The sequence below is a fragment of the Falco cherrug genome, chromosome Z (assembly GCF_023634085.1).
Source record: "Falco cherrug isolate bFalChe1 chromosome Z, bFalChe1.pri, whole genome shotgun sequence".
In the NCBI taxonomy this organism is placed as follows: domain Eukaryota; kingdom Metazoa; phylum Chordata; class Aves; order Falconiformes; family Falconidae; genus Falco; species Falco cherrug.
Genome location: NC_073720.1, coordinates 44,700,063 through 44,727,859, shown reverse-complemented (window position 1 = coordinate 44,727,859; position 27,797 = coordinate 44,700,063). Strand labels below are relative to the sequence as shown.

The 27,797-nt window shown below is 42.1% G+C and overlaps 1 long non-coding RNA gene across 4 annotated transcripts in view; it reads left to right on the top strand.

Moving 5' to 3' along the window:
* Positions 1 to 27,797, top strand: part of LOC114016436 (uncharacterized) — a 53,423-nt gene that overhangs the window by 10,960 nt on the left and 14,666 nt on the right. For all 4 annotated transcript variants that reach the window (XR_008730363.1, XR_008730362.1, XR_008730364.1 and 1 more), the window contains one exon: positions 13,990 to 14,039. This is a non-coding gene — a long non-coding RNA (uncharacterized LOC114016436). The remainder of the gene's footprint in view (positions 1 to 13,989; positions 14,040 to 27,797) is intronic.

Here is a 27,797-nt window from a genome sequence, read left to right as displayed (position 1 = left end):
AGCTACTGGGAGGTTGCTTCTGGTCAGAGAGTGTTCCTTGCCATGGATTTGGCCTATTCCAGCTAGTGGTGGCCACAGGCTGTTCCTGAACACAGCTCAGCAGCTCAAAAGGCCTAGGCCTAGCGACCGTTTCCACCAGACTGCATATGTACTTGAATTCTGCAGAATTGGGCTGTTCTGTTCCCGTTCAGTGCCTGGGAATGGCACTGGGTGTGTACAATTTAGCCCAAAATGATACATTCACAGTCAGGCTCGATACGACTAACTGCCCCTATACGTGAAGAGGTAAGAGCCTTATGACTGCTGTTAATTGTAATCATAACTTTGTCTGCCACGGTATGTCCCTGATACTCCTTTTTCCCATATTCAAATGCACAAACCAGGGGAAGACTCCTAAGGAAGACAAGGGTTGTTTTTGCCTGGGCTGCAGCATTGTTCTGTACCTTGGCTGTTCACAGAGCATTTCCGAGCATAAGCAGCTCGTTCAGGTGCAGGCTGCACACTGCACTTGTGCATTTGGAGTTAACCCAACCTGCCTATTCTGGCATTGTGATACAGAATAAAGAAAAGGCAACCCATGTCATTATACAGAATATCAACTATTGCCAGCAGCGTCAGCTGAATATCCAACATTGACCAGATTTCTGAAGGGCTGAACACCTGATAAGCCCTTTTTTATGTAAATGCCTGCTAGTGGACTCTCAGGCCTTTCAGGCTGTAAATTTGGTTCCTCAGACCTGGTCTTTGTGCATCTGTTTTTGAAAATCTGTGTTTTCTGGGTGTGGTTTGTTTAAAATAAAACGCTTTTCTTCCTTAAGATGCTTCCTAGAGCTGTGGGGTAACCCTCCTTTTTCTGCTTTCTGCCTGGAATTTATCTGAGATTACAGCCTAGAGAAGGTCTTTAGTAGGGCTGCTCATGCCAAGGAAATGATTAATAAAGGGCTGATAAATTCTTTACAAAGACCTGATCCCTGTAGATCACAGGGTGACTGTCTTCATAGGCATGATGGTGTACTCAGGAGTCATGGTAGAGACAACTGCCTTCTTTATCCATCCTTTTCTTCTCTGAAATCTTCAAGACTTCATACTGCTGTTAATCTCTTGTTAGTCAGAATTATAACTTTCAAGTTATTACTGCCCTTGTTGGTGAGATCTTCCCAGGCATTATTGAACTGGGTTTTGGGATGGACAAGGAAATAGGCACTAACATCTTGCCTGCATCTCTGTTTTAGCTGGTTCTGTAAAGTCTCAGTGCATGGAGTTAACCAGTGTCCCCATCAAAGTGTTTTATCTCCAAAACTTTCTCACCTACACAAGATTCTTCACTGGTGAATCTCAGGTATCTCAGACATGACTGAGATTGGAAAAAACATTCCTCAATAAAGGAAATAATCACCTTAACTACAAAAGAACTAGTGCCTCCTTATACCATTTACAAGTTTTTCCGTGCCAAAGCTCCATGAAGATTTCAAAGAGAAACAGACCTTTTTCACAGAGACATCTTCTGTCCAAAAATGAAGTTAAACAATGAGACCTTTTAAAATGAATTGGTATTCACTGAAATTAATTTATTCCCTTGGGAGAAAGGCCAATCAGCTAAAGGACTTTTTTTGTCTGTATGTAAAAATGAAGATAGTAAAGTCTAATTTGCTTTGCAGGAATGATGTTGGCGTATAAATCTGATGTGCCTTTAATTATCCCTGTGGGTATTTTTTCTGTTATTTTGCGAGTGAAATTTGTCATCTGGTGTGTTGTTCTTCTTGATACTTGCTTAAAAATAATCTAAGAGATATGGAAACTGTGGTATAAATTATTCTTCGTTTTCGCACAACTGAACTGAATAACTTTTAGTATAGATTGGTATTTTTTCTGCCTTCTTTCCTATTAAAACTCAATGTTAAATAGCTGTTTGACTTGCCTGCGTGGTGCTTCTACTTCATTTCAAGACACTTAATCTGTGTTTAGTTATTCCTAGGGAAGGAAGGCATTTTTTCCTGAAATCTGTAGGAACAGACTTATGCCATTTTTTGATGTAAGACAATTTATACAAGTTGTGGATTTGCTGTAGTGGGGAGGGTTTTGTTATTATGATATTTGGTCCATAGCTTGTTTTTAGGTTATTCAGCATTCTGTACTCATTATTTTTTTATGGTGGGTCTGGTGCTTTTTTGAGGCATTTTTTCATCCAGTGCTTTGAATATTTTATCTTGACTGAAATTTCTCATTCCACCCCCATATTCTGATTTCCTTCTTCACTGATTTTTTGGCTCTGATAGCATTTCGACATAGGGTTTTTTTTCTCTTCCTTTTTAGGTTTCTCTGTTTTTCTTCAAAATTCCAGCTTCCCATTTGGTATGCTTTAATATTTCTCTGTTTCATTCCCTCCATGTACTGCGGGTTTTGGTTTTTTTTTTTATTTACTTGTGAAAACTTTAGAAGATATTAAGATCTTAACCATCTTTTTGTCCATTTTCCAGATGGTCTGTAGTGACTCTGAAAGTTATGTTGGAGTTAACACATGCCCTGCAAAAACAGACATTTGAAGCTTGCTCATTTCTCTTTAGATGGAACATCTTTCACTGGCTATTTATATTTTTCAGTTTATATTTGCATTCACAAACTCCAATTTTGTTGAAGTTCAGCAGTTCATCCTGCAAGACATGCTACAAGCATTTAATTTCTTATCACAAAAGCTGTGTGTAATGATTTCATAGTTTTTATTGAAAAAATAAGTTATTACTTTTTTTTTGTGTTGCAGTAGGGAGTAAGCTAAATGACAGACACATGACACATGGTTCACAGGACAAAGTCTTCTTTTGTGTCCCTTCTGGACTGATAATCCATCATGGCTAGTATTTAATTATTTCTGTGCAAAGATGTAAGTGGCTTCACTGTCTGAAATGCAGGCTTGGGAGTACTGTGTTTCTGATGAAAGAGATTTTGGACCAAATTTGACCTGTTTGGACTTTTTAATGGTTATGGGGGGGTGTTAATTGCAAAAAGACATACAGTATGTTCTGTGAAGAGTCTTTTCTTTCCACATGACCTGCTCATCTATAAATAAGAAGATTAAATAAATTACAGGGAAGCGAATCTTTGAGATCTGTAGGATTAGAAGAAGATTGGCCATCGACTTCAAAGAGAACTAAGTGCTTTTGAACGTCTTGCCTTTGACATTATTTTTGTGAATGTTTGCATAGCTGGACAATGGTCAATATGCTATAAATCTCTGACAGCAGAGACTGACCCAAATTCTATTCCTTTCTGAGGGGACGTTCACAGATTTAATTTTATTAGCAGAGAAGCTAGATTCCGTTCTCTGAACTAAGTCTATCAAGGTCTGGAAAACCTTGTGAAATGTTTGTAATTTTCCAGAAGTAATTTTAGAAAGCTATATGGGAAACCATTATAAACTATTAAAAAAAAATGACGATTCAGAGATGTCTGTTGTGGCTTAACCCAGAACTATTTGAGACACCATAGCTCCAGTGATTAGGTTTTGTGTAAACTTTTGTGCTGTTTAGTGGCTGATGACTCCTCTTGGCTTGTATTTTACTGAATTTTTAACCTCTGCACTACACTGGCAAAGGGAATGGTTATTTCTCCATTAATCATTGCCTAACAGTGAAAAGGCCATCTGGGCATTTGGAAATGACACAGTAAATTCTTGACCCTCACAGCAGAGCTCCCAGGGACTTTAGAGGTGCCATGGCCATGCAGATGAGTCAACTCCTATACTGTAGGGCAGCATCTCGATGTGGACTCAATACTTACAACACCCAAGATGACTGTCATTCTGCTGTGACTATCAGCATCTGCTCTGTGGCCGCTACCCAGGCATTGGCTCTAGAGAGAGAGAGTTCTTCCTCTTACTTTGGCCCTTTTTACCCGGTACAAGTGGTACATCATTAGAGCTTCTCCCTGTTATCTTCATCACACAGAAACTGTTCATTTGACAATGAAATACTGCCTTCTGGAGCACAAGGAAAACTCCAGATGAGTGGAAAAATTCTTCCTCTTCCTGCATGTGAGGTCTGAAAAGCACCTAGCACTGAGACCATGTTCCAGAACGGGGATTGGTATTCAGTTAATTTGCTGCAGGCTGCTCAGTACTTTATTGGTGTGACTAGGTGTCAGTGAGGGACTCTGCTCCTGACACAGCAACCTCATGTGTTCAGAGGCCTAGCACCTTTATGTTTTTCCAGCAAAGCCAATGGAGAGCTTTTGTGAGGGGAACTTTGCTGAGCACACAGACAGATCCTGATGTGGCAGGGAGGACAGGAAGCTCTGCCCTAGAAGATGGAATATTCAATCTGCTTGGTGCTCTTTGTTTGCTGAGGTATCATGCTTGACATTTCCCTCTCTCATACCTGATTTGCAGGTTATACCTGGAAGGCTAGCATCAGCAGACTTGATTTTCATGTAAAGTTTACATACTCTTCTTATCACCTTGGATATTACTTCACTTCCTTATCTTGGATGTGCTTGGTACATGAGGGTATCTGACCTCCCTTCTGCTTCCCTCCTCCTGCTTTCCTTTCTTGGTAGCTGCAGCTGTAATTTCTGCATTTTCTTTTCATAAAAAACTCTTCTCATTTAATTTCTCCTTTTTCAGTTCTATTGTAGTTTGTACAGGTTTCTGCTTGCCTGGAAAGTTGTACCTGAAATCTTAGCTGTCCCTACAGGTAGTGTGGGTCTTGGACTATTTATGCATTCCCAATGTATATAAACCCTACATTTACATCTGACCTAATTATTCATAGTATCATGGGGTAGAGAAATTGGAGGGGAGGGAAAGTCATAGTCTCCTGTCTACTTTTTCCAATAACTCTGTTTGTTGCCATGTATTCCTACTTGTCTAGTTTTAAGTGGCTCTTTCATGTGGTCAGTATATAACCTGATTTAATGAGTTTCACTTTTTGGAAAGTTTTAAGAGGTTTTCCTGATAAAAAGCTCGACTTTTCCTTTCTCACTTTTTCTCTTTACCTATTTTTTGCATTCTCCAAAATATGGTTTCTAGTATTACACTTAAACTCTTCCAGTGTTTTTGTAGGTATCCTTTATATGCTGCTGTCTCTTAGCCAAGATAGTCATGTTTCATTCTTTTACTGCTTCTTTACATGTCAATCATTTAATCCCAAATCCTTTCTGTAGTTGTTTATAATGTCCCTGTGACACGTAAATTATTTTTGTGTATGGAAAGACTGCTGTACTGGCGATACAAACAAGCCCCTCAGCTTGTTTACTATCATTATACTGAAAGACCAGTGTCAGTTTAAGAGCTGTGCAATAGGGCTCTGTGTTTTCAGTATCTGAAAATTGTGGCCCTGAGCTTATATTATTTTTATGTCAAAACTTCCCTGAGTTCCCTTGGATTTTTATGTCTGTAAAGGAGGCTTACTTTGCCTTTACTGTTGGAGCTTACATATATTACAGGGCCAGAAGAGACTGCTCTGATCCTTCTCATAATCCCCTCATTTAATATATTCAAGGATCACACTTGCTGACCATAGTGTTGTATTGGAATGCTACATTCACTTGAGTAGCTATCAGGAGCTCAAATCTTCTTTAAGTGCTGCTTCCAAAGTACACTCCCCCTCCTCTCAGTATGGTCCCTGCCTCATTTTATTTGTAGATGGATGAACCTACAGGTGGCTATATTGAATTAAACATTGTGTTTTCCATGTTCCTTCCCAAGTGATCCAAATTCAGTGGCAACATGATCTCATCATTATCTTGTGTTAGCCCAAATTTTGTTTCAGTGCCATATTTTACTGCTAGGCTTCTTTGTATTTTTTTCCCAGTAACGTTAACAGTTTGTGCAAAAACCTATTGCAAAAACCATACTTTGGGTTACGCTGACACTTTATTACATGCTTCCTAGTTCGGCTGTTCCTTCATAAGTGTAATATAAATTTGGCATCAGCTTTGGTGCCAACAATGTAGTGGTAGTGTGCCCCCAGAGGCTGGCACTCCCTTTTCTTCACAATCAGATACTGGGAATCACCAGCCCAGTGCAATGGAGGTGCTACTTACCACCACTGCTCCACCCAGCTGCCCCAGCACAACACCCACTGACCTTTCTCTGGCTACCCAGGACACCCATTTGCCAGTGCTCTTTTGCAGAAATTTGGTTTCGTCCAGTCCTCTGGAATTTCCATTGTATTTTAAAACATCTCAATATGTGAGCATAAACACTTCATCCAAACCTTTTGTACAGAGTTTGGATGCAAGTTTTCCATACCTGTTTTTGGTTTTGTTTTTCAAAAATGGCTTGTTTTAGTAGCTGTTTAACCTCCCCTTGTCTTTTTTGGGGTTTTTTGGTGATTTTGTGTGTGTGTGTGTGTGTGTGTGTGTGTGAAATGGAAAGTATTTCCTTGTGATAAAGGAGAAATTTGTCTCTGGCTTTTTCTTAGTTATAAGATGAAGTTATACTGCATATTTCTGGGGTTTGTGTGTTACTAACAATAACTAACTTTTTTGTCTGGGTCTGGAATGCCTCTGTTACTGGGATTCCTTTGACTCTTAGCACTCTTAGAAATCTTACTGTCCTTGAACTCTCCATGCCACTGATTTATTTTGTGTCTTTTTGTCGTGGAAATTTCTATAAACCTGACTTGTAATTTAGTTTCCTACCTATCAACTTCCTACGTATTTACAGTGGAATTTGTGCACTTTATTTTGAATGTTAAGAAGAAAGAAAACTTTTTAGGCAAAATTCTTTAATGCTGTTTTTCTTAACCTTCTGACTGAAGGTTCCCTTCACTGCCAGCTTCCTCTGCCCATGAGGAACAATTCTGACAACATTCATTTGTGTGGAGTAAGCTTATTAATCTCTGGCACCACATCTTCTCCTTCCCCCCCTTTCCTTCCCCCCCTTTCCTTCCCCCCCTTTCCTTCCCCCCCTTTCCTTCCCCCCCTTTCCTTCCCCCCCTTTCCTTCCCCCCCTTTCCTTCCCCCCCTTTCCTTCCCCCCCTTTCCTTCCCCCCCTTTCCTTCCCCCCCTTTCCTTCCCCCCCTTTCCTTCCCCCCCTTTCCTTCCCCCCCTTTCCTTCCCCCCCTTTCCTTCCCCCCCTTTCCTCCCTCCCCCTATTCCTAGTGAACTTGAACATCAGATAACAAATAGACCACTAAGTGGGATCACTCCTGGTTTTGGTGCTTTTTTTTCTCCTTGTTTGAGCTTCATTATTTCTCCTAACTTCTTGTCAGCATGAGCATCAGTAAGGAGATAGGCACAGCAGGAAGCAGGGGTTGTGCCATAGGGATTATGCTCCAGGGGATGCTGCATGCTGTTTTCCAATATGATTAATCAGGTGAAATGCACAGAGCTTTATAGTCTGAAGAAATCTGTTTTGAAAGGAGGTCTGTTTGGTTACGACTGAGTTTGGAAGCTGAGGATTTCCCCTTCCTCCACAGGAAGAGATTTCAACAATTAAAGGACAAGGGGGAAATACTTATAAGTAATACTAAGGCATGAAAGTGGGAAAGGTAGGCAGGCTCAGCAATCAGGCTTTAATTTTTATGCTGCAGATCTGGGGAGGGGGGGAGTATGGTAGGGCTTTTGTAGCTTAAGGCAAATACAGACTGCAAATTGCCCTGGGCAGAGCTCTAGTGTTGGTAGTGATGGAGGACTTGGCTTTTGGAAGGCAGTAGCATCACCCGCAAGCCCCACTGTACCCAGAAACCTGCCGGCCAAATGTGGCCACGGGGAGTCATGGTCACGGTGTGCAGGAGGAGAGGTGCATCGGTCCCACTCCATATGAGAAGTCCCCAGCATAGGGTTGAGGTTGGTTCGTTAGTTGGTTTTCAAAGGTGATGAGCATGAGTAAAACAAACTGTGGCACTGTGATGACATGGGGCTTACAAAACACACACCATGGCAGCAGTGGCTGTCCCTCCTGTGGATTAGGATTTCATTTATGTAGTTAGGCAGCATAGTCTAGTGGCACTTTGCAGGGCTGAAGTAACTTCCTGGAGAAATCAAAACACTGGGAAGCCATGTTGGGAAATAGGGCATCAAGAGGCCCTGTAGGAGATGCAGACATGCCTGCCTCCAGTTGTCTTTCTGCTATTATGATCTTGGAGGGTCTCTGTGCAAGAAGAGCCCATGCTGGGGTCAGGATATGCTGTGATTTACCTGGGAAGTGCCTGTGGTGTTTTCATTCCCAGTGCCACTGCACAACAGCGTAGGCTATCCTGGGAGCCATCCACCAGAAAGGTTTGTTATTAAACACAATTTAATTGATTCTTTATTTGAAGGACTGGAATAAGGGCATTTCCAAGAGTCAGGAACAGCTCAACAAGAAGGATTAGTAGTGTCCTATCATTATTTGTTTTATCATATGTGGAAGTGAAAAATAAAAATTCTTGCATGTGGCCCAGTTTAATTTTAGGTCAGAGAAAGCTCTATATCCTTCCAATTTGGCTATTTTAATTGTATTATGAAAATACCCTGCAGGTTTGGCCACTTTATGACCAGATCAACTTTATTATAAAGTATGTCATTCATTTAAGGATTTTTTTTTTTTTAAAGGGAGAAATATGGAAATGAACAGCTCTGCTTTCTTTAGCTCTCTAAAGTACAAAACCATTTTTATTTTAAATTTGTAAAAAGAATTCTTTCTCTCGTATGGGACCCTCTCTGCCAAACCAGGCACCTCAGCACAGTTACAGACATAAACCTATAAACCTTTCCAAATGATTCTAGGTAGCTTGAAATGAGGTCATGTGGGTGCCATGTCTTTCATTATAGAACTTTGTAGGAAAAATACTGATGGGAAAGAAAAAATCTTCTTCTGTTTTGAGAGGAAATGCCTTTATATATATACTGACAAGAGTAGAAGGGGCCAATGAGAAAATAGAAATTATTAATAGTTTTTAATAAGTATTTACATGTATTTTAGCAGGACTGTACAAATATAAACCAAGTTGCTTTGCCACCTGCAAATAAATCGTCTGGCTTTATTTTTAATACCTATGGGTAGATAGCACAGGGAATATTGCTGCTTATGTGTATCCTAATACATGGAAATATTTTCATTGCTGTGTTCATTTGAAAACTGTAATTGTGCTGGAAAAAAAATTATTGGGCAGACTGAGGTAGCACATGTATGCTTATTTCTAACATGCCTAAAACTTTTGGGATCCTGGTTCCTAAACAGACCAGTGTACCTGCTGGATTCTGTTTGGTTTTCTTGGGGTTTTGTTTGTTTATTAATAGGGGACTGGAAGGTGTATTGGATGTAAACCATCAATGCAAGTAGCTCTTCAGCGAACTTTTCCATTAGTTTGTCAAAAAAGTTCATGGTTTTGTAGTGGTATGATTTTTAAAAGATTTGGCTCTGTTCAGTGATTAATGTGAAACAGCTGGTCCTGTCTTACCTTTGTCTTCTAAGGTTCTTATCAGTGGGGAAGTGACAGTAAATCATGGTATCAACTCAGTGCAATTAGAAGTTCTTTGTCAAGATTTATACACCTACTCACAGACTTTCTGTGCAAAGAGGACCTTGTCTCTCAGTGATACCTGCAAGAGATTTCCAAAAGTGAAGCAGCCTTCAGTGCACTAGAAAGCTCAGTTGGGAAGCAGGTAATGGTCCAGCAATACTGACTTAAAAACTGCTGAATCTGCTCCCGTCATAGCAAACTGCTGGGTAATACATTAGTCGATGTGGTCTTCACTAACCATGTAGTGCTGTTTTTTTCTTTTTTTGTGAGAGAGGTCCTATGTATATACAATCATGAGCATGAAACTGTGTCCGCAGAACCAACAGAGAAGTCTGCACCGTTGGGTCCAGCAGAACTTGGATCTGGTCATCAGAGGCTGCTGGTGTCAGCTAATAGTATGCATGCAAGGAACAAAATTGTGCCTACATGATTGGTTCGATAGTTTGTTTCAAGTGCAACTCACAAGTGGTTCTGAGGCAAGCAGTAGGACAATGGTAAAGCAAATAATACATCAAGATATACAAATACTAAGACTGATGTAAGTGTTCCCAAGTCTCAATGGCTGCATTTGTGGTTATTTGACGCTGACATAGAGGACGATGTACAGTCAGACCAGAATACTTGGACAATTACATTGGGCAAGTCAAGTCGTTTTGAGAAGTCATTCTGTCTAAGTCATCCTGAAGGCTTCATGATTAAAATATGAATCAAGACACAAGTCTCCAAATGTTCTAGATAGCACTTGGGAGGGAGAATTAGCATATACATTCTGTATGGGAAATGGAAAATGTAGTTATTTAAATCAGGCATAAACAATGTTCTGGGTGGCTTCAGTTTTGCAGAAGTATCATGCCTGGGATTTTGTATTTCATCTTAGGTCATAAGGCAACTCCTCACCTAGTGGAGATCAAAAGTGTTCCACTGTGATCAGTAGAAGGATCACAGATTTCACCAGCTCATGATGTCAGCTTGAACACCTACTGAGGAGATGGTTTGGCCCACCACTGTTTGAAACAGACATGGGTAAATACATTTTTCAAAAGTGCCTTTTATTTGCACAAGTGAGAGATGGGTGTTTTGAGTTCTTTCCAATTATAGGTCTAAAGTGTAAAAGCCCCTGCGTTACCATTTCTGATTTTGACTTTTCCATTCACAAGAGAAAGTCTGAGCTCTCTGAGGATATGCTAACACATGGAGACCAATTATTTGCTCTCGTTTTAGCTGTACAGGCTATCAAAAAGTAAAATAACACAACACACCCTGGCTTCAAGGCATGTGAAGTAAAACATGTGCCCAGTACTTTATACACAAAGTGAAGAAAATGTTTCACGAGAAAGGCAGTACTTTAGTATTTGACACTGGTAAATAAACATTGTGGTAACTTTGACCAAAAAAGACTGTATTTTTTCAGTCACATGTGATGAATATTATTCTTTTATGAGACTGTTTCACTAACACTGCACCACATATGATACTCCAGAATAATTAGCCAGTGAGGCGTATTTTAAGTGAGATGAAGGAAGGGCAGCATGACAGTGTAAATACCCGAGCTTGTAAGTGTGCTGTGTGTGTTCTGTACAATGGCTATTTCTGAGGTCCAAGGCCAGCAGTCCTCGCTGTGAGCAGAGTACTCTGCGTGCTGGAGGACTTGGAGGCAAAACTACTGTCTCCTAAGATTGCTACAGGTGTCTGAGAGGAGGGCTGGGGCAAGTGCATTACACAAAGGTGGAACAAGACTTTCCTCTGTTCCTGGAAACTTCTCTGCCCCACCTCCATCAGGGCTTGGGGAAACTTAAAGGTCCAGGGTGAGAACCCAGAGGGGTTTGCCAAGAACTAGGCAGGCCTGCAGTTGAGATGGATCAATAGCCTACACCAGTGACTATGAACTGGTACTTGGACATTGGAAGTAGGATGGCTAATCAGAGATTCTAGCCACCAGGAAGCTGCAGAAACATGTACCTGTGTTGCGACATCAATGTAATAGGCACAAGACTGGGTTGGAGTATCTAGACAAACTGCTGTCACCTCTGCAGCTCCCTTTGATGTGCAGAGAATTAAATGCCTGTCATTCAGCAGGGTTTTCAAGCAGCCTTATCATGAAGTGCAGCTCTAATGCTAGACCAGGGTCGTTCTCCTTTCCTGGGCTCCCTGTTCTCCCTCTCCCTCCTCCTCTTCTCTCCCTACTTCCTGTGCAAGGTCTGGCAATGAGATGGTGCAGCTGCTGGCAGCTCCAGTGGCTGGGGAGGAAAGATTTGGGGCTTCACCTTTGAAAGCCCAGGACTGTAATTCAGAAGAACCTTCTTTTCTCCCTTGCTTGAAGCCAACCAGCTTATTCTATTCAGAGAAAATTATATTGTATTTTTTAATTGAAAAAATCTTTGCTGACCAAATGGGTTTGCCGGTGTTCTGCTAGCTCCAGTAACACCACCATGTGGAAAGCGATCAGCCCTGGAGTTCCAATAATATGTGGAGCTGTAGCTTTGCTTTGCAAGCGGACAGGGTTGTAATAGTGTCTGCTGAAACTGTTCCTGCCAAAACAAACACCAGGAGAAATCTCTTTTCCGTGTACCAAAGTCTCACTTTAGCATTTGCTAGGGAACACATTTTACTTTTCCGGTCTTATCTTCTGCCTGTGTCAGACAAATATGGCACTGCAGATAGGTAACTATCAGTCAACATCTTGGTACTGGAGGTCTGCCTGACAAGTTGTGGGCTGCAATCATCTATGCAGTTTTCTCTGTATGTTTGGGGAGGGCTTTACTCTTTCGTTTCAGCGCTTTTATAAGAGCTCAGGGCTGGGGCCTGCATTTTTCTGCAGTAAGCTCACAAAGCTGGATTCCCCTCGGACTTGCAAACCTTGGCCACATTCATATTTTACATGAGCCACTGCGCAGCTGATTATTCTGGTGTTTATTTTTCTTGATTTGAAATAATTCTTATTTCCTTCTGAGGAAACTTTGCCTGTTAATGACTGCTAGCTGTAACATGCTGGCAACTATCCTCAGGTCTTCTCCCATGCCTCCGTCTCACCTCATCCATCACCTCCAGACATGAGGTCAGAGGTTGCCGTTAAGTGGGGGAAAAATCATGCTTTTGAGGAATTGAATTGTTTTGCTTAAAAAATTTGTCCTGAGGTTAGCTATTCAAGCCTCCTTGGCTCAAGTGGTCTTCTCTCCCATAGGAACAGAGATCCCAAATTTCCCAGCGGTGAGGTCATAGCTTTGGGCATACTGATACCAAAAGCACATGCTATATCATACTGACTGACAATAATTAGGAGATGCTCTGTGCAGTTGTGTCACTGTATTTATCCTTGTGTCTTTGGGGTGGGGAGGTGTGTGTGTATCTCTGTGTGTAGTTACAAATGTCTGTGAAAGTGAGATGAAGAATCTGCATCCAGATCTGTCCCTCGCTGCTACATGGGTTTGCCCCTCCAAAGCTGTACCCAGAGCCTGGATCCCAGGAGGAACTGGAGAGGTTCTTCCCCCCACCAAGACAGGGGAGTAGCTGGGAGCAACACCAAGCTAACAGTAGGTTTCAGATGTATGAGAAAGACTTTTCCCATAAATTGAAGCAGGCTCAGGCTGTTTTGGAGATTCACATGTGGTTAGAAGTGTTGGCAGGCAACATCTAGGATGCAATGAAAAAATGCAGACTTATGATATTTGCATTTCAGTCTTGTGGAGCAAAGTTTGATTGCTTTTGACTAAAGCTGACCTGTTTTGCTGGTTTGACTAGGCTAGCTGGCCTTCTCAACTTCTGGGTTATCATCAGCCTCAGGAAGTGGAAAATAACATGAGTGTACACCATATTTAGCTGTTTAATTTATCAGTCATTCCCAGGAAATGCTGTCATCCATGCAGACGGGTAAGTATAGCATGGAAGCATGGATTTAGGCCATGGTGTCTTAATTTCCCCCAGATCTTTTACTTTATTGGGAACAGGAAATTCCCTGAGTTACTTTTCAATCATAAATAATATAAAATTTCAAAATGCTTTATTGAGTTCCAAACTCAAAGTACCATTCTCATTTGACTATGCAATTTGTAGCTGAAGCTTACTTGTGAGCCCACCAGCCCTAGGTTTCAAGGAATTTACCTTTAGGAAAAGCTCCCAGTCTTTCTAGGAGATAGAGAGAGCATTTTACATCCATGCAAAACACCAGATTATTTGGGATGCTAACCAGCAACCTTTGCCTGAGTAGCCATCACTCCTAAGTGATGAATGGTCACTTCGCTTTGATTTGACTTGCCAATTAAGACCTTGGTGACTATCCTATATTATTTGAGAATATACACATGAGCCTTCTTGAAACATAAGGGACTCCTGTGTTGTCTCCAAGTCTTTGATAAGAATTCAGATTTACCATCCACTACTGTAATGGAAAAAAACACTTGTAATGCCTGATAGGATAATAGAAATCCTGCCATGATCTGGTATTATTTAATCGGACTGTGAAGACAAGTCCTCCATTCCCATTTCTGCCTTCTCTCTCTAGTTCTTCATGTGGTATATGTAGTAATTCTTTTTTCTTCTCCATTTGCAGCTAGATGAAATGTTTCTTGATCACTGCTAAGCTGCTCGTGTCCAACATAGGTAATTATTTATATTTAATATTATTTGTTTTCACCTAAATATTGGAAGACAATCTAAATCAAACTAGACATTGCCACCTAAATATCAAATACACATCAAACTTTCTACCTCCTGTAGTCTGCTCACATCATGAAATGCTTTCTTTTGTCATAAGTCATGCCGCTCTCTCTGATGGCTTGGTGCTTGATTTATGAAAATCCACATAGTTCTAAAGTGTTACAAAGGAGACATCATGTCAATAGCTACGTGCAACGCAACAAACACTTGGAAGTCAAACATGTACTAACAGATGACATATACAGGTGTTGAACACTCAGCAGATGGTGGCCAGCTTCTGATTCCACTGAAGTTTTTGGTTTTTTTTCACTAAAATTGGAATTTAACACAAATAATCTTTTAAATTTTCAAAGGAATGGAAGGTTTTCTCAAGTTGAAATGCAGGTAACAGAGAACAGGCTGATAATATTTATACAAGCTGTCAAGTTAAAGGAATTTTTTATCTAGAATTATTTTTTTTTAATGTGCTGGGCAATTTTTGCCTACCTTTGGGTTGACAGAGTGGCCTGGAGAAGGTGAAGAAGGTCTATTAGGTTTTCCATGGATAATCAGTTGCAGAAATATTTTTAAACGAAACAGATCCCTTCAGGATATGAGGTGGAAATTACAATACATTATTTTTGTTGACTGGAATTACCTCTTTAATTACCTCTTTAATATGGCTTCTTAAAAGAAAAGTTTGAAGAAGCACTCTGTGTTATTGGAAATCTCATGATTGCATGAGGAGAATGCTGGAGTATTCCTATGGTACTTTGATATCATCCTAGTAAATGATCCAAGTGTTGAAATTCAGTGTGGAATGGTGGCTTTTTCAAAACCTTACCATGTGTTTCAGCCCTCCTGGCAAGCACAGCATTATCTGATGGTGTGTTTCTTGCTAAGGAATGGAAAAAGACAAGAGAAAAGAGAATGTGGGCTTTGTATGAGCTATGGTATTTGAACTAAAGCTGTAGCTGAATAGAAGCTTGCCTATAAGTTTACAAACATACAATTAAGAGCCTTACTGTTGTCTAAATCCTTTTCCTTGCCTTATAATTTAATGGTAAAAAGCATTACTGTTATTTTTGGACTTTCATAATAGATCTAGTAGCCACAGAGAGAGCCGAATGTCGTTCAATTATTTGTGAAACAAGTTATGCCCCTCTGCAAACTTCACTGTGTAATTTGCACTGGCTTTGCAGTTTACAAGAATGCACACACTGGTTTAAATACTCCCCTCTCCCTGGAATTAGAAGATGAAGTGGCAGAACTGCCATGCAAGTGGCTATGATTTTAGTGCAACAGTTGCAGCTCATTTTATCTCCCAAAGTCAGAAATAATTTGTCACAACAGTCTTCCATTTCAATCAGCAGTCTGTGCCTGTAATGAATAAAACATGGCTGTCAGAATTAAAAGGAATAGAGTTACGGTAACACACTCTGAGCACTGTTGAGTGCGATTCAATAAAATTATGGATTTCTCCCCATTTATGACTTGCGGTTCATTTTGTTTAACAAATACAGTAGTCAGTTTTTTGTTACACTGGTTGTCTACCCAAAGCAGACAGCCTTTGAATAGTCCCCCTTGACATTTTCATTTGGTTTCTGTGTGTTTGCATGCTGGTTTTATATGTATTTTCCTGGTTGCACAGTATAGATACCATTCAGCAGCACAGCCACAGTTGCCACTGGACAGCTTCATCATTTCTGCTTATGTCTGCATTTGCCTCAGCCTCACCCAGCTGAAAAATGCATTCTGTTCCTCCAAATGACGGTGTTTGGAAATCTGGCCAGGGCTTTCTACAGCGCCAGGCAAATCTCGAAGCTGACCCTGAAAACTTGCTGTTATCAGTTCGTATCAGATGGAAACAGATCAGCTTTGCCCTAATTAATTGTTCTACACAATGGTGGTGAGATTTAAGAAGATATACGCAACCACTTTGAGTTGATCATACTAGCATCAATTCAGTTGAGCATGAAAGGGGAAGGCTCATCTGGAACAAAATGGTGTCCATTAAGACCAGTAAAGTGAAGTTTTTATGCCAAAGGAAATTACCTCACGGTAGGTAAATTTCTGCCTCATTCCATGGGAGGGTGCAACAGGGTGATGGTGTGCCCTTCCAGTCTCTGGTACAGGGCTGGCTCTCGTCCCTGTGAGGTTCCCAGCTAACCTGGGGGAGTAAGGCTGTGTTGGAGAAAAGACCCTTTCTACTCCTCACACCCTGGCATCCTTGCAAACTCATCTGGACAAATGCAATGGAGATGTTATGACTTGGATCCTGCACCAGGGTTCATGGGTTACAGGGATAAACCTGTCCTGAGGAGGACACTGATCCTCCAGAGCTTCAAATCTGTCCATTAGCTTTGCTTTCTTCCTACCTCACTCCTCACTGCTCAGCTGCGTACGAGTGCCTCCAGGATCCCAGCTTCTGGGCCTCTGCCTGGATTCCTGTGCCTTAGAAAAGTCCGTGTAGGGAGCCAAAGCCTCTGCTAAAAATCATCTTCCCTGTGGATCTGCTTGCTGTGAAGGACTGTGTAGAATGCATGCTGTGACAATATTTATGAAAGAGTATTAAACAAGTGAAAAGTAAAGGCATGAATGCCTGTTTGCATATGTGTAGGAAAGAAAGAAGGCGTTGGTGTTGGCATCCCTCATTTGAAGTATTGCCATGGCCTGTGTTCAGCTGATGCTCTGCAATGCCTTCCCGTTGACCTGAAGCACTAATGCCAGCTGAATATCTAGCCCAGCTCTCAAACCTTTTTTTTGTGTTTCCGCTACCAGTGCATAAAAAAACCTTCCTGTAAATGGTGGCACCAGCACACAGCATAGTGGGCATATGGGCAGTCCAGTTTTCAGCACGCATCGGTACACACTGTTGACAACTGCATCACATGTGGAAAAGGGGGCTGAAAGAGAGAGGCAAAGAGGTTTCTCAGACACAGAATAGAACTTTCTGGTGTTTTGCCTTCTCCCCTTGTTTAGTTTCCATTTGCTGTCAAGGAAAGTGCTGACATTACTCCAGGAGGACTTGTTTCCAGTTGTGCCTGTGCTGATCGACAAGATTGAAGCAGGTCAGCTAAGCTTTATCATGTCCTTCAACAGTGTCTGTAATGAGGCAGGGGGAACACACTGGGAATTCAAGGAGCAGAGGTTTTTATCTGTCTCTTTGATGCTTGATTGGCAGTAATACAGGAAAATAAAAAGCTATATAAACAGAAAGTACTAGGGTGGTTATACCACACCTTAATGCTACTTTGTGCTTGTGCTACAGATTTGCATGAGGCACTTACAGCATTAAAAAGAAAACAAACATGGAGGGGAGCATTTATAACATGCTTCATTTTCTATGAAAGCAAATAGTAAGCAGGCAAAACCATTGCTGACAGGATTAAAAACATGCTGGTAGCATCATCTGAGTTGCTTTGAAATGCCTGGGGAATCAGGCATATAAAATGGAACGTGTCATCTTGGGTCCTCTTTAGGTCTGCTTCTCCCTTTCAGACTAATTGTGCTCGGGACAGCCAGCCAGACCTGCTATGGCTTTTTGGACTGTTAGTCTGTCTGCTCTCTCTTTTTCTTCTAGGTGCTGATGCTTGGTGTGGTTCCCTCTGTTTTTTTACTTATTTCTGAGGACTTAATACACACCTACAGAAGAACAGGGCAGCCCTGAAAACAAAAGTGTGTGGTATTTGTTTTTCAGGGTTACAAGCATTGCTTTCTGCATTGTGGGTGTGGGTGGCATCACTATTTGCACAGGTCCTTTGACTTTTTTTTATATACTTAATTATCCATCCTCCCTTTGTGAATCTACAGGGGAAAACTGTTTCGTGGTTTGTGGTATAAAAGAAAAATGGTGTAGGAGTCCTACAGTACTGGTTTGATATATACTAGAAAGGTTTTAGTTTTATTAGGGATCTTAAATAGGGATCCTGTGAGTCGTCTATTTTATATCTTTCTTTTTTACGTACAGATAGTGTGAATACCACTGAAATAAATTTTGAAAAAAAACCCCAACAGCTATGCTGTGGTTAATTTTCCTCCCCACTATATCTGTATGACCATGGATAAATGGGTTTGTCACTTGTTTTAAAAAAAATCTGCAGAATTCAAGGAGAGAATGGTAGGGGAAATAATTTTCAGGGGACTTTTCACTTTAAGCCTGGGCATGTGTATAGAAAATGCTGTGTAATGTAATCACTGTATCTTAAAATACTCAGTAATCAGTAGTTGGAGCAGAGAACATAGCTCAAATGCTCTTCAAATGCAAGCAGAGGAATAGCTAAAAACCAGCATGCTCCATTACAATCACATTTAGGAAAATGCTTTTCCATGTGTGGCTCACCATGTTCTTAAAATAGAGGACGCATGACTTCCTAACATTTCCTCTCACAGTTGGGACAAGCACCTGGCTGTGGGTAACCGTGGAGAAGGGAAGGTAACGTAGATGGAAAAAGGAGAACACTGTGGAGACATGCCAGATGCAATGACCTTATTTACTTTTTTTCTCCAATTTCTTTCTTTGGGCTACAGCCACCTCTTGCAATCTGCTGCTAAGGGACTCAGAACAGCAACAGCAGGAAATTCCTCCAGGCTTTCCTCTTGCTGTGGTTGCTGGTGCTCCTTCTTACCCAGAGACTGGTGCTGTGCACCAGCTCTGTGCTCCCAGGTAGTGGTGGACTAAAAAGAAGCATTGCCACATGGAGAAAGCTTTCATGTGGAGCAGCCCTCTATCTGGGTGACATCAGTTGCCAACTAAGGGTCACTGCAGTTTGTTACTCATTACATTGGCTCCCCGTGAAATATGAAGTTGTAGTCAATGTGTCAGTGTTAATCTCCAGGATTGTCAGGACTTGGCAGAGCCGGCCGAGGCAGTGCCTGCCTCCTGGGAGTGATGTCCTGGAACAGCTGCTTTCCCCAGAAACTATGAAGATGTCACTTTTGAGGTTGATGGTGGAAGTGAGGGGAAGACGGGGGCTTTTGTGGCTTTCAAGATGTCCTGGCTCCCAAGTGGGAAGGTTGGAAAGGCTGGGACCTCACAATGCATGGCGCAGCATGGACCCCCTGGCTCATGGACACAGCCCACCATAAGAAGGGGCCTGATGGAGACAGAGGTGAAAGGAAGAGTGGTGTAGAGAATTCAAGAAAAGGAAGGGAATTTAAATATTTGTGAAAGATGGGTATCCTATGTAGCCAGTTTGGAAGAGAAGTTTCTACATTTTATGTTACTGCATTGTATTTTGGTATTTACAAAAGGATCTGGTTTTCAAAAGTGCTAAAAGCTCTGGTTTGATACAATGATGTCAAACCTTCAAAGTTTAACATCAGGCACACCCTTTGGAAAAGCTCAGTTTTGCTCTTAATTGTGTGGCTCAACCAGTGTCAGAAAACACTCTTTGGAGCAGTTTGTATCTTCGGAGGCATTCAGCTACTCTCGGTTCTTTTTTATTAGTAGGTGGATTCAGGGAAGAAATTCTCAAGTTAGTGGAGTCAGGGCTCAGCTTTCATTTGTTTTCCTTATGCACTATTCTTCCACTGACAGAAAATGCTTGTTGCTATGTGAAGACCTATTGCACAGAAATTTGAGCTTTGTCCTGTTAAGAGTTGGAAAGCTGATGCATTGCAGATACATCATCGAACCAAGTGTGTTACTGAAGAGTTAAACCCTTGTTTTGTGTGCTTCAGCTGAAAAAAAGGACCAAGTGGCTTTTATTAATAATATGGATTTAATTATGGATCTGAGAGTTGGGAAAAAAGTAATAAAGGAAAATATTTTGGATGAAAACCAAATGCACCTAAAAAGTTTTTACATTGTTAAGATCCTGAGGGAAAACAGAGACATGAGATATCATCATGGGGAGAGATGCTTGTGGCAAGTCAGGAACAAATATGGAAACACATACGTAAAATATCTGTTAGACATGAAGTAAATGTGTCTCCATTGTGAGTAGGTATTTGAGCTCAAGGCAAGGACTGTCTCTTACTTTGTTTTTGACCATGAGCAAAAATTATGGGGACCTGATTTACCATTTCCAGGTGGGGTCTTAAAGACAGCTCTAATGTAAGTAATGAGTAATATTAATAACTCCTGAATGTGAATCTGCAGCCCTTGGTCACAGGAGAAGCATTCCTGACTTCTGAGAAGGTTTGTTGGCCATCTGTGGACAATCTAGACATCTGGTTGTGCTCCAAGAAGATCAAGTAGAAAACCAGGTCCCCTGTTCTGCATTTAATTACTGCTAAGAAGTTGAGTGCATTGTGATGCAACCTTTGCAAATGCCACTGGTGATTAGGCTATTGCAATACTATTTAAATATTGCAATATGATGCTCCATCTTAGATTTAACTGGGAAGTACCAATGCAGGATTTGGCAGCTTGGTTTTGGGTTTGCTTCTAGGATGCATTTCTTGAGGAGCTTGTGATGTAAATGCTTAGCTGTTCATTCTGCAAGTTACTGGGTAGAGTTTTCCTTTTAAATAGCCTGAGACCTATCTCTTGGCCAGCAACCCCTCCTTTCTGTGCTGGAGTGCCATGGCAGAGGAATGAAGGATGTAGACTCATTTGGAAGTACCAGAAGAGGTTAAAACAAGAGGACTTTCCCATGAAGATACCAGCCTTGGCCCTTGTTCCCGTCTCTGGATTTGGAAAACTCTAGTTTATTGAACTTAAATATGTGTTCAAAGGCCTGTTGATTTCTTAGTTTTTTGAGAGAGTAGAAAAATTTACCAGTGGAGCACACTCAACAAAACTGCTGGGTGCTTGAGTATTCACCAATTTCACAGAATTATAGAATGGTATGTGTTGGAAGGGATGTTAAGGATCATCTAGTTCCAACCTCCCTGTCACAGGAAGGGTCATCTTTCATGAGATCAGGTTGCTCAAAGCCCCATCCAGTCTGGCCTTGAACACTTCCAGGGATGGGGCATCCACAGCTTCCCTGGGCAACCTGTTCCAGTGTCTTACCACTCTCACAATAAAGAATTTCATCCTAATATCTAATTTAAAACTAGCTTCTGTCGGTTTAAAGTCATTAGTCCTGTCTTATCACTATAAACCCTTGTAAAAAGTTCCCCTTTAGGTACTGGAAGGCTGCTATGAGGTCTCCTTGGAGCCTTCTCCAGGCTGAGCAACCCCAACTCTCTCAGCCTGTCTTCATAAGAGAGGTGCTCCAGCCTCTGTTCATCTTTGTGGCCCGTTTCTGGACTTACTCCAACAGGCCTGTGTCCTTCTTATGTTGGGGGCCCCAGAGCTGAACGCAGTGCTCCAGGTGGGATCTCACAAGAGCAGAGTAGAGGGGGAGAATCACCTCCCTCAACCTGCTGGTTACGCTTCTTTTGATGCAGCCCAGGATATGGTTGGCTTTCTGGGCTGCAAGTGCACATTGTTGGGCTGTGTTGAGCTTTTTGTCCACCAACAGCCCCAAGTCCTTCTTGCTAGGGTTGCTCCCAATGCATTCTCTGCCCAGCCTGTATTTGTGCTTGGGTTTGCCCTGACCCAGGAGCAGGATCTTGCACTTGACCATGTTGAACTTCATGTGGTTTACTTGGACCAACCTCTCAAGCCTCTCAAGTACCCTGTGGATGGCATCCCTTTCCTCCAGTGTGTCAACTGCACCACACAGCTTGGTGTCATCAGCAAACTTGCTGAGGGTGCACTCAATCCCCCTGTTCATGTCACTGACAAAGATGTTAAACAGTGCTGATCCTAGTACCAACCCCTAAGGAATGCCATCACTGGTCTCTACTTGGACATTGAGCTGTTGACCACAACTCTTTGAGTGTGACTGAGAGGACCATCCATCAAATCCATGTCTCTCCAGTTTAGACAAGGATGTTGTGCAGGACAGTGTCAAAAGCTTTGCACAAGCCCAGGTAGATGATGTCAGTTGTTTTTCCCTGATCTGTTAATGCTGTAACCCTGTCATAGAAGGCCACTGAATTTGTTAGGCACAATTTTCCCTTAGTGAAGCCATTTTATTTGTCACTAATCATCTCCTTATTTTCCATGTGTCTTAGCATAATTTCCAGGAGGATCTGCTCCATGATCTTGCTGGGCACAGAGGTTAGATTGACTGACCTGTAGTTCCCCAAGTCTTCCTTATTTCCATTTTTAAAATTGGGGGGGTATGTTTCCCCTTTTACAGTCTGTGGGAACTTCACCTGACTGTGATGATTTCTCAGATATGACACATAGTGGCTTAGCCTCCAGTTCTGTCAGGATCTGTGGATGCATCTGATCAGGTCCCATGGAATTGTGCACCTTCAGGTTCCTCAGATGGTCTCACACCTGATCTTCTCCTACAGTGGGCAGTCTTTCTTTCTCCCAGTCCCTCACTTTGCCTTCTGTGACTTGGGCCATGTGGCTGGAGCACTTGCTGGTGAAGATCAAGATGAAAAAGTCATTAAGTACCTCAGCCTTCTCCATGTCCCAGGTAATCCAGTCTCCTGTTTCCTTCAGGAGAGGGCCCATTTTTTCCCTAATCTTCCTTTTATCACTGATATACCTATAGAAGCTTTTCTTCCTCTCCTTGATGTCACTCACCAGATTCGATTCTGTCAGGTCTTCAGCTTTCCTAATCTGATCCCTGGCTGCTTGGACAGTTTATCCGTATTCCTCCCAGGCTACCTGTCCTTGCTTTCACCGTCTGTAGTGTTCCTTCTTGTGTTTTATTTTGTCCAGGATCATCTTGTTCAACCATGCAGGTCTCCTGGTGTTTTTGCCTGACTTTGTTGGGACACATCACTGCTGTGCTTGGAAGAGGTGATCCTTGAATATCAACCAGCTGTCTTGGGCACCTCTTCCCTCCCAGGCTCCATCCCATGGTACTCTACCAAGCAGCTCCCTGAAGAGGCCAAAGTCAGCTCTCCCGAAGTTCAGGTTAGTGATCTTGCTGTGCATCCTCCTTGCTGCCCTAAGGATCTGGAACTCCACCATTTCATGGTCACCGCAGCCAAGGCTGCCCTTGAGCTTCGTATTCCCCACTAGCCTCTCTTTGCTGGTGAGAACAAGGTCAATATGGGAAGGGTCAACATGGACTTTGAAAAAGGAAGCTTGGCTGTACAAACCTGATAGCATTGTCAAAAAAGGCTTAGAGATATGTGGGTAAGAGTCATCACATTGGCTGATTATTGTTAGCTTTCCAGAGTCTTTTGACAGACTTTTCCACCAAAAACTTTTGAGGAACCTAATACAAGACAGAAGATTCTTACATGGATAAAGGGTAAGAATTGGAACATATGAATAAATCACCAGTTCTTGGAGCTGAGTGAGATCATCAGGGGGATTAAACGGCAATCTGTCATGCAATCTTTTATGTTCAGTGAGCACTGACATGAGAAAATTTGCTGATGAAACTGAATTACTCAAACCAGCAAAGATGAAAGACATCTGTGTAGAGTTGTAGAATGATCTGCCGGGTCACATTCAAGGTAGATAAGAATGAAGTGAGACAAACAGGGGCAAAACCAGTCTTAAATTAACCTGTTAAATGGCAGTTTCTTAGGTGGTGATAACAACTCCGGACTGAGATTGCGGGTATACAACAGGTGCATGACAATATCAGCTCAATACTCAATAGAGGTCAACGAAGTATACAAAATAGTAGCAGTTACTAAGGGAGAAAACAAAACAGAGAGCATAATTTTGCCATTCACTTAGATCTGGAAGGGTCTCAATTGTTTTAGTTCTTTCATATTGGGAAAGGTGCCGCAGAACTGGAAATAAGCCAGAGAAGGCCAGCAAGGGTTCAGAGAATCTTTCTAATGAGCTGTTGCTAATGATGTTAGGGACACCCCATGAGGTCAGTGGAGTGGGTCTGGCCTGGCATGCCAGGCCTTTCCCAGGCTCCGCTGAGGCTATGGCTAGGGCTAACGCCTGCCTTTTTTTTTTTTTTTTTTTCCTTTCTCAGATTTGTCCCATAGCACATTTCATAGCACAGTGAAAGACACTGGTTTTTAAGGGATGTGAGGACAAGGCTGTAAAAATAAAAAGAAGTAATTTTGTTGAAAGTATCCACTGCACTATGTAGTGGCAGAATTAACCTTCCTCTAAAGAGGTCCATATTCTCTTTTTCAAAATCTTGTTTAAAAGCTAGTTTTCCACATCACTTCTCAGCCACAATCTCACTACTGTAAGCAAATTGCATGTAAAGCCTAGGAGTAGTGTGTGAACCACATTTTACACTGGATTGCATGTCTTCCTTACAAACCAGCAAGCTCCAGTTGCAGAAGTGAAGTTTTATGTCTCATCTTGGAGTAGAAAAAGGGAAAAGCTCAGGGCAATCAGCCATGTCTGGTGAACAGGAGGGACAGAGGAGGGAGAGCCATTTTTGAGGTAAAATGCCATCAGTTATACTGCCAAGATCTAAGGTCCCAGATGCAGAGGAAATACATTTCCCACTCCTCTTTTTTTTTAAATCTTGCAGCCTCTCTCTTTTGTTTTTTTAAATTGATTTTTGGCATAACATCACCCCTGGAATCCTGCCATTTACTGCTTTAAAAATTTCTCTTGAAGAGCAGGAGGGAGGCAGGGAGAAAGCAAAGCGTAGGGAGGGGAGTATGTAAACCTAATGGAGCTGATTGCAAGGGTATTAACATTTTTTCTGCAAAAATAATCTACAATTTATTTTTGTGATAAGTCCATTTTTGTCAGGCCGTGTGGGAGGGAAGATGATGACTGTTCAGTAGAGATTACTGGCTATTTCAGAGGAGCAACAGGACAGCTAGGCAGAAGTAAACATACTGGTATTTTATGGAGTTTCCTTAGAAGAAGGCTGTCAGTGTAACACGATCATTCCTTAAATCTTTAAAGCATCAAATGTTTATAGTTAAAAAGATGCAACCATAGAAACGTAGGTATATTAGAGTAAAATTCTTCTTGTTTTGAGCTGAACGGTTTCTCAGATGCTGAGGAAAGGGCATGGACAGCACCCTCATTGTCCCCAAGCAAATTGCACCATCTGGTCTGCATTTGTCCCTGACAGTGATTTGGGCCAGGTCTCTAGCCAGTTTTCATTATTGTCCCCTGTACCTTGGGTCAGCTGGAATTGGAATAGCTTCTCCCTGCCAGCTTCCTCCATTTCCCACACACCTGCTGCCACCCTCATTTGGTGCCAAGCAGCAGCCCTGTGCAAGCTGGGTGACCGTCTGCAGCAAGATGGGGACTGGTGCAGGCTCATGCGGCACTCTTTCCTGCAGAATGCAGAGTAAAGAAAAATTATGGGAGCCCCTTTCTATGCCTGTGGCTCACTGCAAGTTTGAAAAGGATAGATATAAAGCAATACATGTCCAGTAGAGATATTTCTGGTCATTGATTCTGCTTCAGTGGGGAGCCCTTGGAAGGGTGGGCATGTTTTGGCACCTTACCAATAAAAGCCAGGGGCATGCATGCCAGTCGTTGGGATATAGTAGTGGTGGTGATGTGCTGCAGTATTAACAGTCAGGAATGAATAAGAGTGCCATCATCAGTTGCTGCTCTGTGCTCACCTGGAGGTAGAGTCCACCCTTCCCCATGCCCTGCTTTCACATTGCAGGGCTCTGCTGACTGCCGGCCAGGGCCTTGGCAGCTGCCTACACTGTCGTGCTGCTCTTTGTCCAGCTCATCATTTTCCTCTCCTAAAAAACAATGTACTTACAATTAATACTGGTAGATGCGGGCTTCCTCTTTTTTATTTCCTGTCGTAATTGGTTCATTCAGCTTTTCCCCAGCTGGTTTCAGCTGAAGCCCCAGTTGGGGTAGCCAGCTTCCAGGTGCTTGGAGAGGAAATGCAGAGTTTACCTTTGTGTAGCACTGAGTAACAAGATATGTGCCCTATGGTCCATATTTTGGGAGGGAAGAGGAAAAGTGGGGGGTGGGTGGGAAGGGAAGGGAGGCCAAAAATGATTCTTGTGTAAAGGATATACGTGTTTTTTGTCTAAATATACTGAACCATGCATATCCTGATATTCTCAAGCAGGATGTCTTTAAGTGGATACTGACAGCTGATTTATGCTTGGTACTGAGTTGTTTTTGAAGGGACATATGTGTAAAAGAAAATGTGAAAGATATTATGGCAAAATATAAAAGGAACTGTTGTTTTCATAAATGATCACATGGTTTTAAAATTTAAACATGTCCTTGCAATGTTGGAAAACTTAGCGACAACATCACGCTGTTGCACAAGACCTACTAAAATAACACCAGCAAGAAACAGAAGTAAAACTTACTCTTCGCAATGTCCTGCAGAAGGGGAAAGGAGAAAACAGGCTGTCACACAGTGCAGCCTCTGCTCAAAGCAGGCTCCACCACATTCACCTGGTTCAATCACACTGTCTATCTGAAGGAGCCAAAGGGTATTTTTTATGAAGTGATGGCTAAAATGTAATTTTAAACAGCACCACACTGCAGGCTGTGAAGCAGCACAATCCTCCCTTGGAGGTCAGTCATTGGGCAGGTGTAGACTCTTCATAGGTAGCAAAAATAGGTCACTGCTTATCTCACTTGTGTCTGGTTGCTAATGCTACTGAAGATGTAGCAGTCAGTGCTGGTAATGGTGAATGAGGACTACCCTTTTGTGCAATGAAGTCTTCTGTAAATTCACGTTACCTACCTGGACTGCAGGGTGACAAGCTTCCAGCAGCCACAAGTAGTGCAACATGGGAAAAGCACATCAGCATAGTGAAACTGGTGGTGTAGAGGCCCACTGGCTCTCTGTCTGTGGGATTTTGCTTTGGGCAAGGTGTAGAGGAGTGGCTGGAGTACATTAGGTGACCTCCTGGTGTGCATCTGCTGATCTGCTTTCCCCAAAAGAAACCAGTTGGTGCCCTCTGGGGTTGCTCTTGCCGTGGTGAATCAAGGGGTGGGAAGTGGCAGTGCTCTCCTGGCTCTATATAAAAAACTAGTGTTAAAAGGCACCAGATGTTCAACTTAACAGGTCCCAAGGGCAGAGGGGTCCCTGAATCACAGCTGCCCCCATGCCACCCTGTTCCCCTTCAGTCCCTAGTGTTCACGCACTGTGGAGCCCATCCCCACAGCACTGCGAAGAGCTGTCTGGCCCCCGGCAAAAAATAGTGACATTTACTTCACAACTGCCTTTTTCTATACATATGCAGCCTCTGCCTTATCTCTGAGGCATTTTTTAAATTCCCAACATTGTAACACGCTCTCTTGCTCTCCCAGGCATCTCACATAACCGTGTGCCTCCCTGCCATGCAGTGCTAAGGAACTAGTTACTGTATGTCTGAGGGAAAGTCTGGAATAATCTTAATTTTCTATTTAAAAAGCAGCTGCCTGTTGCAGCAATTGTCCTAAGGAATGCTTTATAGTTGATCTGCGTCCTGATGTGTGTAATATTACTGAGGACAGGATAAGCCAGATCTGGAGGTCTGTGAATAATACCGTATTGTGAGAGACTTCCACCTTTTCTTTTGCAGCAGACAGAAAGTGTGTGTCACTGGAGAAGGCAAGGCTTTCAATTAAGCTCACCAAGTGTGTATTTACATATTAGGATCATACCAGATGTTCTTCAGAAAATTGAATATTTAGGGTTTTTTTTTACACAGATCTATTAAGGGATCAGAAAATACTGGCATCATTAAAACAGGCAAGGAAACATTTATAAGGCTGTCAAAAAGCATTGCAGCCTCAGATAAATCCTCTGTCCCAGATCCCTCTTTCCTGTAACTCAGGGGGATGCGAAGGACTGTGAAGCAATGGAAGAATCAAGACAGCTGCTGTAGAAGGGTGAA